At 37.0% G+C, this 12961-nt stretch overlaps 1 protein-coding gene across 1 annotated transcript in view; it reads left to right on the top strand.

The window, feature by feature from the left end:
- The first annotated feature begins 1537 nt into the window (after positions 1-1537).
- LOC121732380 overlaps positions 1538-12961 on the top strand; it is a 32556-nt gene continuing 21132 nt past the window's right edge. Inside the window, exon 1 of the mRNA XM_042122245.1 lies at positions 1538-1581. The gene's annotated coding sequence lies outside the window, so the exon portion shown is untranslated. The remainder of the gene's footprint in view (positions 1582-12961) is intronic.

Raw genomic sequence — 12961 nt, 5'->3', positions numbered from 1 at the left:
ACCTTGTCATCATCCCTATTATGGGTGTAACCCTGTAACCCTAGCCCTACGATATCTCATATCTTGGGATGGAAGCTTCTCCTCTCGAAGACGCTCCTCTAGGGGTTGAGTTGTGTAATGGGTTGTGTGTCTGTTCATTTTTGTGTGTTACTTTATATTTTAAGGTTATGTTCGAGTGGCTGGTAAAATTAACAGGCAAGTGTCAGTAGATTTTCTGTTGTAGTGTAGTCCATGGATAATAACCAATCATTCATTATATTTTACCCAACTCAAAAAAAATGCACAAGAATGAAATGCAGTATTCTCTTCAATTTAGGATGGAAACGCATATATGCAAATGGGCCGACTTGTTTTATTTATTGATTGAGTAACTACGTTGTACCTACATTCAAATTTAAAAAGAACAATTTTCCACTTTTTTGTTGCTTAAAAGTTTTTTGGAAGTATAAAAATTTTATACGTATTTTTCTTTTATTTGATGAGTATCGCCGCCCATAAGAAAAAACTAGCTGTTTGACCGAGCTTTGCTCGGTATTCGATAAAACACGAATAAAATGACATTTTCTAAAAATGATTCCTAGCTAGATCGATTTATCACCCCCGAAACCCCCTATATACTAAATTTCATGAAAATCGTTGGAGCCGATTCCGAGATTCCAAAAATATATATATATATATATATATATAATATATATATATATATATATATATACACCACTATTTTTTAATTAGTACAAATACTTTAGGGGCTTATCAGGCATGCCATTATTATCATATATGTGAAGAAATAATTTTATAATATCTAAAAATAACAAAGTTATTGCAATTTCTTTTTTTAATAAATCTACCATAAAATTATGGACACATTTTACTATCCATTGACTGATTCATTGATAGTATTCTGTCTTACTCATTTTTGTTTTACCGCGGGGCACAATGCGGGCGCAGGGGAGGAGGGGGGTGCTGAGCATCGACGCGAGTTTGCCGAAGATTTATCAATGGGATGCGGCGAGCGCATACGCTAACCAATAGGAACTTACTACACATACTAGTAACTAGAGGCGCGCTTCGGTCATTGAATTAATTATGAATTTACCAAATATTACGTATTTTCGTGGACAATTTTGGGTCTGCGTTTTTTTATGTTTTAACTAAATAAATATGATCAGTTACAGGTACCTAATAAGCCCCTAAAGTATTGGTACTAACTAAAAAATAGTGGTGTATATATATATATATATATAAAAGAATTGCTCGTTTAAAGATAAAAGGAGGTTAAGGTTATCAATATAAAAAGTACCCAGTAGCCGATTCTCAGACGCACTGAATATGCTAAAATTTGGCTAAAATCAGTAAAGCCGTTTCGGGGGAGTACGGTGACTAACATTGTGACACGAGAATTTTAGATACACATAAGATTATATGCTAATATAGTATTATATGCCTTCACTAGTTATCGATATCGCTTTATTGAAAGTTATATTCATTGTAGCAATTAAGTTATTATTTGCAACAACTATAATGCCTGTTCTTTTTTGCAGATCAGAAGCAGAGCACTTAGAAAGCTGCCGGCACTCACAGGTAAAAACTATATGAAAGTAGGATACATATTATATAGATATAGGGTCTTTATATACCTTTTGCTTCTTCGGAAGTCATGGGCAATATGTTAGATACTTTGCTGGACTGGATAATAGGTTTTACCTAATCTATACTAATATTATAAAGCGGAAGAGTTTGTTTGTTTGTTTGAACGCGCTAATCTCAGGAACTATTGGTCCGATTTACAAAATTATTTCAGTGTAAGATAGCCAATTTATCGAGGAAGGCTATAAGCTATATTTTATCACGCTAAGGTAAGAGGAGCGAAGAGATATAGAAAAATGTGGGAAAAACGGGGGAAAGTATTTGAAAGGGCTTACGAACTACTAAAGCTGTTTTTCTATTTTTTGGCACAGATAAGAAGTAGACCACATGAAGGATCGTAGGCTATTTTTTGTGGCCTAATCTGTCTGTGAAATATTATTATCGGGCGGGCGGGCGAAGCCGCGCGGAACGTCTAGTACCTAATATTTTTAAGGCTCTGTTTATAGGTTCAAATATGTATCCGCGCGAGCAATCGGTTTGGCCTCTACATAACAAAATCACAATCATTTTCATGTAAATAGAGGCGCGACCGCGCCGCTATTTGTATAAATAATTACATATAAATATTGCTTGTGGTCTCCTGGCCCCCTAGACAAGTGGCAAAACGCTAACGCTACAAAATTTATGGATTTGACATGAGTATTCGCTAGCGAAGCGATGACTTATGTCAAATCGCATACATTTTGTAGCGTTAGCGCTAGCGTTAGCGTTTTGCCACTTGTCTAGGGGGGCTGGTGTAGTGGCTAAGCCGCTCTGTCGCATAGACGCATATTAATCGAGACTTAGCTACAAAAATATTAGCTTCCACTGTGTACATTTTCTCTTGCGTCGGCACTTCCGGAGAGCATGGATTTTACTAACTTTAAACTACTTTGTTTTAAAGCGAATCGGCAGAAAAAACAGAGTAGATCGACTCCATCCTGAACGAAACAAAATTATGTACTACTAGATGACGCCCGCAACTCCGTTGCGCCAAATTTCGTTTATCGCGCGGGAACCGTACATTTTTTCGGAATAAAAAGTATTCTATGTCCTTCCTCGGGACTCAAAGTATCTCCATACCGAATTTCAGCTAAATCGGTTCAGCGGTTTGGGCGTGAAGAGGTAACAGACAGACAGACAGACAGACAGACGGACAGATAGATACACTTTCGCATTTATAATATTAAGTATGGTAATGGAAGTATGGATGGTCCAAACCACAATTAAAATTTTGTTTTTTCTTTGTTAACAACAGGAAGAAAACTTTAACCAAACTAAAATTAATAAATGCCAAAGTGTGCCTGTCTGTTACTTCTTCACGCTTAAGGTGACGCCGCGTTAAAGTAAAAAACCGTGTTGGATATGTTTTAGATTGCTTGTTTTCTATGAGAGGCCGGGATGAGCAATGGTACAGCAAAAAATGGAAAGGGCATAAGCGACAAAATGGTTTTTGTCGCGTAATTTAAAAACCATAAATATATTTCATATAAGCTATGGGCAAATTAAAGTGTATGCTTGAACCAATCTATGTACAAATTTTGGAAGCTTAAATCACTCTCCTCTGTTGGCAAAATAGGAATCCCTTTTTTTTTACAGAGGTCTTTTTGATTGATTATTCTGTGTTATAAAAGTTGACCAATCGTGTTATGCTATGAGTAATTCAAAGACAAAGACATGATGAATACTGACAATGAACTTTAATTTCTTAGCTTTAGTCATTTCTGAGAAATCAATATCGCTACAGCCAAATTATCAAGGCGTCACGGATTTTGATGAAATTTGGTATGGAGATATTTTAAGTCCCGGGAAAGGGCATAGGATAGATACTTTTTTATCCCAGAAAAAATAATATAATACTTTTTTATCCCAGATAAAATACGTGGGAGAGCCATGCTTCGACACGAATGGGCCGGCTACCGGAGAAATACCACGTTCTCACAGAAAACCGGCGTGAAACAGCGCTTGCGCTGTGTTTCGCCGAGTGAGTGAGTTTACCGGAGGCCCAAACCCCTATCCTATTCCCTTCCCTACCCTCCCCTATTCCCTTCCCTTCCCATCATTACCCTCCCCTATTACCCTGTTCCCTCTTAAAAGGCCGGCAACGCACTTGCAGCTCTTCTGATGCTGCGAGTGTCCATGGACGACGGAAGTTGCTTTCCATCAGGTGACCCGTTTGCTCGTTTGCCCCCTTATTTCATAAAAAAAAAATGGTTGCGGGCAACAACTACATAGTAGACTACAAACAAAAAGAGCCGTAATGTATTGTACAAAGCATTCTATCGCTTTTTGCGTTTTATACCGACTTGCAGTTATTCAAGTAACTACTCGTATACCACTCTCATAGACTATAGTCGTACTAGGGAAGTACTTACTTGTATAGCAGTCATTAAGATAGCGACTCAAAACATGATAAAACAATACTTTCCTCTGGTAAATTAATACATTTAATCTTATATCTTTAAACGAGCAATTCTTGTATATATATATATAATTGGAATCTCGGAATCGGCTCCAACGATTTTCATGAAATTTAGTATATAGGGGGTTTCGGGGGTGATAAATCGATCTAGCTAGGAATCATTTTTAGAAAATGTCATTTTATTCGTGTTTTATCGAATACCGAGCGAAGCTCGGTCAAATAGCTAGTCATAATAACACATAAAGTTTTAATGATTTACTCAGAATAGACTTTGGTCGTTTCTCCATTTCCTGCGACTGGAAGCAATAAATGTACTAGTATTCAGAATTCGGAGCCTCGGAGATAATTAAGAATGTACCTGACCCTAACTTGACTACATACTTAAACCTAGATCTTAAAATCTGTAAGGTCTAGAAAACTGATTTTTTTACACAAAAAACTTCAGTTCGTGAAGCATAAATGCTCAAGGCGAAAACACGATTACTGAAAAAATGCTCGATAGTTTCTTTTTTACGAAAAACCTTGTTTTAGACACATTTTTGCTTGGATCTTCGAAGTTTGCTGTCTTTTCTTTAATATTTTTAATATCTAAAAAGGCATTGACAAAACCTAAATTTGCTCAAAATACTTTTTTCATAATCAATAAAGTTCGTCCTTTATTCAAGTAAAACTAACTTGGCAGTGATTCCGCGCCGTCCTTCTTCACCTGGCATATGAAAGACGGGCGTGAGTGTGAAGAGAGAAGGACGATGTTTGATTTTTTGGGTCAGTAGGCCTCTTAAGAGTACTGAAAATATAGTTCTCAGCGTAAGCAACCGAGTTGTGTCGAATCTAGGGCTCCCACACATAACTGCAAATTCGCATCGCATCGCAAATAAATAATAATAATATATCTGCAACAGAATTCTTATTTAAAATGACCTTAGGATGCGATGCGAATTCGCAGTTTTGTGTGGAAGCCCTAAATGCATTTTTTTTATGAAAGAAGGGGGCAAACGAGCAAGCGGGTCACCTGGTGGAAAGCAACTTCCGTCGCCCATGGACACTCGCAGCATCAGAAGAGCTGCAGGTGCGTTGCCGGCCTTTTAAGAGGGAATAGGGTAATAGGGGAGGGTAGGGATAGGAAGGGAAGGGAATAGGGGAGGGTAGGGAAGGGAATAGGGTAGGGTATTGGGCCTCCGGTAAACTCACTCACTCGGCGAAACACAGCGCAAGCGCTGTTTCACGCCGGTTTTCTGTGAGAACGTGGTATTTCTCCGGTCGAGCCGGCCCATTCGTGCCGAAGCATGGCTCTCCCACGTATAAAATTGGCAGTGGCACCTCTTTGTTGTTTAATAGTATCAGATATGTAAGTAATAATAATATCTATGGACGCTTCACACCACGTCAGTCTGGCCCCGTGCTAAGTACTTGAAGGACTTGTGTTACGGATACCAGACAACGGAAATATACTTTTATACTATACATATATTTAAGATTTTAATTATAATATGATACACATATTTAATACACCTCCATGACCCAGGAACTTTAAAAACTTTTTGTTCCGTCAGCGGGATTCAAACCCGCGACCCTCGGCTTGAGCTACCAACAGCCCACCAGCTGAGCTACAGAGGTCGTCTCGTTTTTGACACCGAAGTAAGATCACCAATCTCACTAAAGGCTCCATTTTCAACGGTCAGTTTTTTTCTGAAATCATGTATATTATCTCTAATTTATAATTGTATCAAATATTGAAAAAGGACAAAATATCCATTGTATAACTTATTCCTATTTTATTAATTATTTATTTATTCCTAATAAATTTAATTCATATTTTATCTTTTTGCCAGAAAAGGTGTTAAATATAATATATTAGTGGTCCGCTCCGGCTCCGCCCGTGGTACATAGCCTATGCACTCAGGAAAATCTTAGCTATACATTGGTGAAAGAATTTTTGAAATCGGTCCACTAGTTCCTTGATATTATCGTGTTCAAACAAACTCTTCCGCTTAATAATATTAGTATTAGTATAGATTTTACTCAATACACTTGTCGATGGACTTGTGCCGGACCTGTCACCTGTCAGTGCAAACTGTAAAGTATAAGCCTTCAGCTGGGTATTAAAAGACACTAAATTTCATAACAAACAAAGGCCAGTATTTCCGGAGCCATTTGCAGAAGTCATTGAACACGAGAGAGAAATGTCCAGGGAAATTGATGCTTCTAATATTGAGGAGTTATTGACAATTACTGCGAACAATAATACGGTTAGCAAAACGTGGAGCCAAACGATTTCTTTATCTCTTCCGTAGAGAATCGCCGATCAAAAACTTATGGAATTGACAAGACGTAAGTCGAATAATGAGTTAATATTTTTATCGAACGCTTTTGTCAATTCCATTCGTTTATGATCGGCGCTTCTATAAAGGAACGATAGAGAAAACTTGCAGACTAAGCTATACTTTTGAAATTTGATAGAAAAGTTTAAAAGCCAAATAAAAAGCTCTCATAAACAAGTCTAGATGGGCCTGCAATCAGTCTGCTCGCATCGATGGGCCTACCCGTATAAGAGATGTCTGAGAGAATATGTTTTAGTAGCATAGATATTGTTAAAATGTTGAATCGAAAATATACTGTATTTTATCCACTCTCATAAATAGAAAGATAATACGGTAATTTACTTGGCATGAGCAAAACACATTTTTTTTACGTGTGAAAGGGCCCTAAGAAACGTTTTTTTTTAAATCTATTAAATCTTTCAAAGAAAAGTTCTAGTTAACAGAAAGACTTTCGATGCAGACCATAGAAGCCAGAGTTAATTAGTAAAGCTGGAATAATTGCTAGCCATCGCGATCATGAGCTGTGAGGGAATAGTGCGTATTGTGAACAGTTCTAAGTTATTTTGTTTTTGAACATCTCTGAGAGTGAACTAGTTATTAGCATAAAGACCTGCCAAATGTGAAAAGTCTCAGAATTTTTTGTACAGTGAGTAATGGCACAATATACTATCACAGAAGTTGATTCCTAGACAGATGGCGGACCTAAGTAATTTGGTCGCGTTACGTTAAACCCATCACAGCTATAAATTGAATTGACAATAAGTCGACCACATGCCGCCGATAGATCGATAGATTATTGATTGACGCCTCCGTTGTCTAGTGGTATAGAGCGCGGCTCTTGACTCGGAGGTCGTGGGTTCGATTCCCGCGTTGGAACATGTTATTTCCAAGTTTGGTTAGGACAATGCAGGCTGATCACCTAATTGTCTGACAAGTAAGATGATCCATGCGTCGGATGGGCATGTAAAAAGTCGGTCCTGCGCCTGATCTCTCACCAGTCGTGTCGGTCGTCCGTCCCACTGGGTTATGAGAGTAAAGGAATAGAGAGTGCTCTTGTGTACTGCGCACATACTTGGACACTATAAAATTACTCCTGCGTAGCTGGCCTGGTTTCAATGAAACCGGCCACCGTCACCGAAACCGGTGTGGGAGCTATTATTATTATTATTATTATAGATTATTAATAATTCTGGTATCAACTCTAATATAAAAAATAAACCCCTTTTCCCTTAGTTATGACATCGCGCTTTACTTTTAATGACTTTTGGCACAAAAAAGATTAAAAGACCACGATGAAGGATATAGGTTAACTATTATTAACGAAAATGCACAGTTTCTGATGGTCCTTATGAATAGCACTTTGTGGGTACAGCAGCTCTTGAGAATAAAAGTGATATTTTGTTCATTCCTTATTAATTAGACATTAAGAGACAGACATCTGAATGCCCAATAAACGATAAATCAGCATTGAGCAGAATAATTTAAGTGAAAACCACAGATACATCTGAGTAATGTTCGCGTACTGCGCAGACGAGCTGCATCGTTGCAGGAAAATAATTGTGGTACAATATGAGGCGATTAAGAAAGCAACGGTCTTGTGTCTGATGGCTTTGCACATGTCAGGTAACAGAAATTTATGTATTTTTTTTAATCTTTAAAAGTGGAATAAAATCTTTTCAGAAAAGTCAGAATAATAACAGACAAAAGGGATACGATACAGGGAGGCTCAACTAACAGCTTCTGAGTTTCTGTTGAATCTAACTACATTTTGATGAAAAAATAAAAACTAAACTTAACCAATAGCCAATTTATTTCTTTATTACTCAGTTATTTTATTACATCTTATGACACTTAAATGTATAATATAATACTTAAAGCCACCCTGAGCTTTATATATTTTATAAAAGCTTCATAATAACTACTCTAAGCTTTGTTTACATTTAGATTAAAATGAATGAAAATGAAGTAATTTCTGTCGCCCGTATGCGCACCACCATAGCACCGGTACCTATCTGCGCTGTAGCCGACAATTTATTTAAATGTATTCATTGCGTATATTTAAATTATATTGTCCGGTGGTTTGACAATGAATTGGTTCCATAGTAACCATCGACCAATACATTTACTATGAGCTTTCCCTTTCAAAAACCTATAAGTAACGTCCTATAATAAAGAAACTTTCAACGAAAGGAATAGAGCCTACTACGCCTAGCTAGAAACTTTTGCACGGCGTTTCTCTTACGATGTTGGTATCCACTAAGAGGGTACTCGGAGCGGTGATGTAGGGACACCGCCGCCCATTGCACGGAGTCCTAGAGAGAGAGCCATGATGCGCAAGGTGTTCCTGCGCATCGTGGCCTCCCAAGTAGCGGGGTGGTGTCGGGTCTGCAAAATGTGGCCGGCTTGACCGGAAAAATATCACGGGCTCACAGAAAACCGGCGTGAAACAGCGCTTGCGCTGTGTTTCGCCGAGTGAGTGAGTTTACCGGAGGCCTAATCCCCTACCCTATTCCCTTCCATACCCTTCTCTTTTTCCTTCCTTACCCTCCCCTTTTTCTTCTTAAAAGGCCGGCAACGCACCTGCAGCTCTTCTGATGTTGCGAGTGTCCATGGACTACGGAAGTTGCCTTTTATCAGGTGACCCGATTACTCGTTTGTATTTCATTAAAAAAAAACCTCAATATAATTTAAATAGTTTTATAATATTACTAGATGACCCGGTGAACTTCGTATCACTCTCGTCCTAATATCGTTTTTAGTATTTTACTCACAATTTTCCTACATTTTCTCATCGTACAAGCCCGTGCCGTAAATAGGGCGGTGCCACCGGTGCCCAGGCACAGGGTGTAGACTCTGGGGGGGCGCAGAAGTATTATTTTTTTCAGTTTGCTCCCGCCTCCCGATAATAGTTCCCGCTGCGCCCCTAGAGCACGATTCCAACAGTAAATAGACCTATACGAGTACATTGCTTTGGGTAATATAATGTCTAAAAAACCAAGGGCGCAGTTGTAGAAGCTCGCACAGGGCGAATAAAATACTGTTTACGGCACTGTACAAGCCTTTCTTGGATTTCCACGAATATTCCAAGTTAGTAGCCGAATCAGCTTAGAGGTTCTAATATATTATAATAAAATAACACTGCCTTAAATACACCTGTAACGTATTATGCCATATAAACAATAAATTATTTATTAACTCGCGATGTTCGATAGCAACTCTACAGCTGCTGCTGTGTTACCAGTTTTGTATTTATTACTTTTATCTGTAAATGGAAACTTTGACCAAGAATGCCTTATCCACTGAAGGCATTTTGTAAAGGCATAGACAGACAATTAAATGACGCAATATTTTTTTTTATGAAAAAGGGGGCAAACGAGCAAACGGGTCACCTGATGGAAAGCAACTTCCGTCGCCCATGGATACTCGCAGCATCAGAAGAGCTGCAGGTGCGTTGCCGGCCTTTTAAGAGGGAATAGGGTAATGGTGGAGGGTAGGGATGAGAAGGGAGGGGAATAGGGGAGGGTAGGGAAGGGAATAGGGTAGGGGATCGGGCCTCCGGTAAACTCACTCACTCGGCGAAACACAGCGCAAGCTCTGTTTCACGCCGGTTTTCTGTGAGCACGTGGTATTTCTCCGGTCGAGCCGGCCCATTCATGTCGAAGCATGGCTCTCCCACGTATAAATAATATAATTATATATTTGTACACAATATAATTATACATTTGTAAATGTACATAACTATTATTAATTATATTCAATTTTTGCAATAAAACAATCAGTCACTACACAAACCTTCAATACTAAATCTATTTAATAAAATTGACAAAAAAGAACACAGGTAAAGTTTTATTTTCATAAGCAAGATCTGTATTATATTACAGTATAACACGAAAACATTTAAAAATCTTTTATAGAAATACAAATAGACAAATACACAAGTAAAAGATTTTTAAATAAAGCATCTTAGTCGGACTTTAAATAGAAGTTTATTTTCACTGCAGACAAGTACTAATGGATACAGAAACTTGATATTCTGTAAGATAATATTATGTGGCGAAAGGATCATTTGATTATCTTATTTTGATTAAACTTTTATAGTTTTATTCGCAAATCCTACAGACAAACATCCTAGATATTATTATCTGCATGTAGAAGTTAGAACGCCCATTTCGTAGATTTGTTTAGATTTTTTATCCACCTTTAAGTCAGATCCTTGAGTTACAGATGTTGAAAGCTTCTAAAATTATAGTCCAACACTCTTTTTTACACAATATGATAGATACAACACATGAATTGAGCGAATTGATACTAATAACACAATAGACATAACTACCAGTAGTTCGACTGCAAAGAAACGTACAGGTTTCAATATCTGTCAAATTGGATTGTGCCTCGCGCTGGTTGATATAATTGATTTTTAAATATTTTAGCACGTTATACGTGGGAGAGCCATGCTTCGGCACGAATGGGTCGGCTCGACCGGAGAAATACCACGTTCTCACAGAAAACCGGCGTGAAAACATGTATAGTGAGATATATCGTTGGCGTATGCTAGGCAGGCAGTTCTAAGTCGGCATACTCTATCATTTTGTCTACTCTGCTAATAAGTAATAACTAATAATGTCAAAACATGGATTTCATAGTGCGAAATTTACAAAAAGCGATGGGTGTAAAGATATACGAATGTGCTCTAGTTTCTTATATGATAGAGAATTATAAATGCATAAAATAATCCAAATACAGTATTCATTAGATTATTATCTAATTAGATAATAACACCTATCCATATGTATACTAATATTATGAATGTGAAAGTGTATCTGTTTGTTACGTCCTCATCCTCAGATCCTTGAGATGATATTTAGTATTTCTACTGACAATATGTTCGGATCCCGCGGTAAACGAATTACTTTGAGAACAAAGCTGCGGGCGACAACTAGTATTGCAAATTTCTGATCCTGTTTCACATAACCACACTAGACGCTTGCGAAAGCATATTATATGCCTATTTGGTTACAAATGAAAAGTTTATGATAATGTTAATTTATTTTTAATTTTATTTCACACTTTAAATTGTTTACATCATAATTATGCCTTTTAAGTAAATTAGCAAATTAAATTTGGAGATAAACTACGCTTTTAAAAGCTTAAGTATTACTTTCATATTACCTTTCATATAATATTATGTAAGGATGTTTTTATTCAAAGGATATATTATTATAATTTTTAATCAGCCTACTTTTGTTAATCGAGATAAAGTTATCTGCTGAATTGCTGATACATACATAAAAATATAATATGAGTTTATTGGGATGAATCATAGGGGAAGGTTGCTATGATTGGACCACTTAACTTCCATGCCACATAACTTATTTAATTTTGATGATTAAATAAAAACAATTGCTGGTTTTGTTTCCAATCAACTTTATTAATATAATATTTCACGGAGGGGTAAATAAAATTGACGGTTTTACAGAAAATTGAGGTAAAGCGTTTCTGTGGTCGTTGCCTTCTTTGGACCATAGTCGCTTTGATTGGACCACTAAGTTGCTATCAATGGACTTAGACAAAAAACGATAGCGGCCCATTCAAGGCTACTTACAAAAATCAATAAAAAATCTGTGAAATTTACAGATCTGGTGGTAGATCTCCTTCAGACCCTGCTATTTGAACATGCTCCTTGGCTCTTTTATTAACTCCATCCAGTCTTCGTTTAAGGGTGGCCTTAGGAACTCCATACATCCGACTTGCCTCATTCAAACCTGCTTTATTTTTTCTAACTGCTTCAATGGCTGCTCATTTCATTCCACGCATAATATTTTCGTTTTGTCTCTATTCTGGAATAGTGAATTACAATTAACATATTATTATCAAATAATTTATATTTTGAAATCACCAATAGAAAAAGTTTCTATCATTGGACCGGTCCAATGATCGAGCCATGCTAGTGGTCCGATCATTGGACCGGTCCAATGATCGAGCCATGCTAGTGGTCCGATGATGGCAACAGGGTCCTAACGTAAAAATAGGAGTATAAAAAAATAACCGGGGTTTTGAGACAAAAATAACTCATTCCAACGCAAGCACAAACAACTACTCAAAAAATTTTAACATCTACTATTAATTAAGTCAAGGTATTAAAATACTTACATCAAAGTTAAGTTGTCGTATTTTTTCTATCCGGAGCGCCGTAATCACACTTGCACACGTCACACACTGGTTGCAAAACAAAGGTTGCAACCATTGGACCGCTTCCTTCCGATAAAGGAAGCGGTCCAATGGTTGCAACCTTTCTGCCAATATTTATTTTTCATACGAGAATTACGTATATATATATATATATATATATATATATATATATATATATATATATATATATATATATATACGATATATACGATATATATATATATATATATATATATATATATATATATATATATATATACGCAATTCTCGTATGAAAAATAAATATTGGCAGATTCTCAGACCTACCCAATAAGGATTGGTATGGAGGAGATGCTTTGAGCCCCGGGATAGAGAATTACGTATAGCAATGATCAAAAAACGTCTACCGATTAAGCTAGACGAT

This window comes from Aricia agestis, chromosome 12, assembly GCF_905147365.1.
Source record: "Aricia agestis chromosome 12, ilAriAges1.1, whole genome shotgun sequence".
NCBI classification, from domain to species: domain Eukaryota; kingdom Metazoa; phylum Arthropoda; class Insecta; order Lepidoptera; family Lycaenidae; genus Aricia; species Aricia agestis.
Note: the sequence above shows the minus strand (reverse complement) of the source record. Positions and strands in the feature narration are given on the sequence as shown.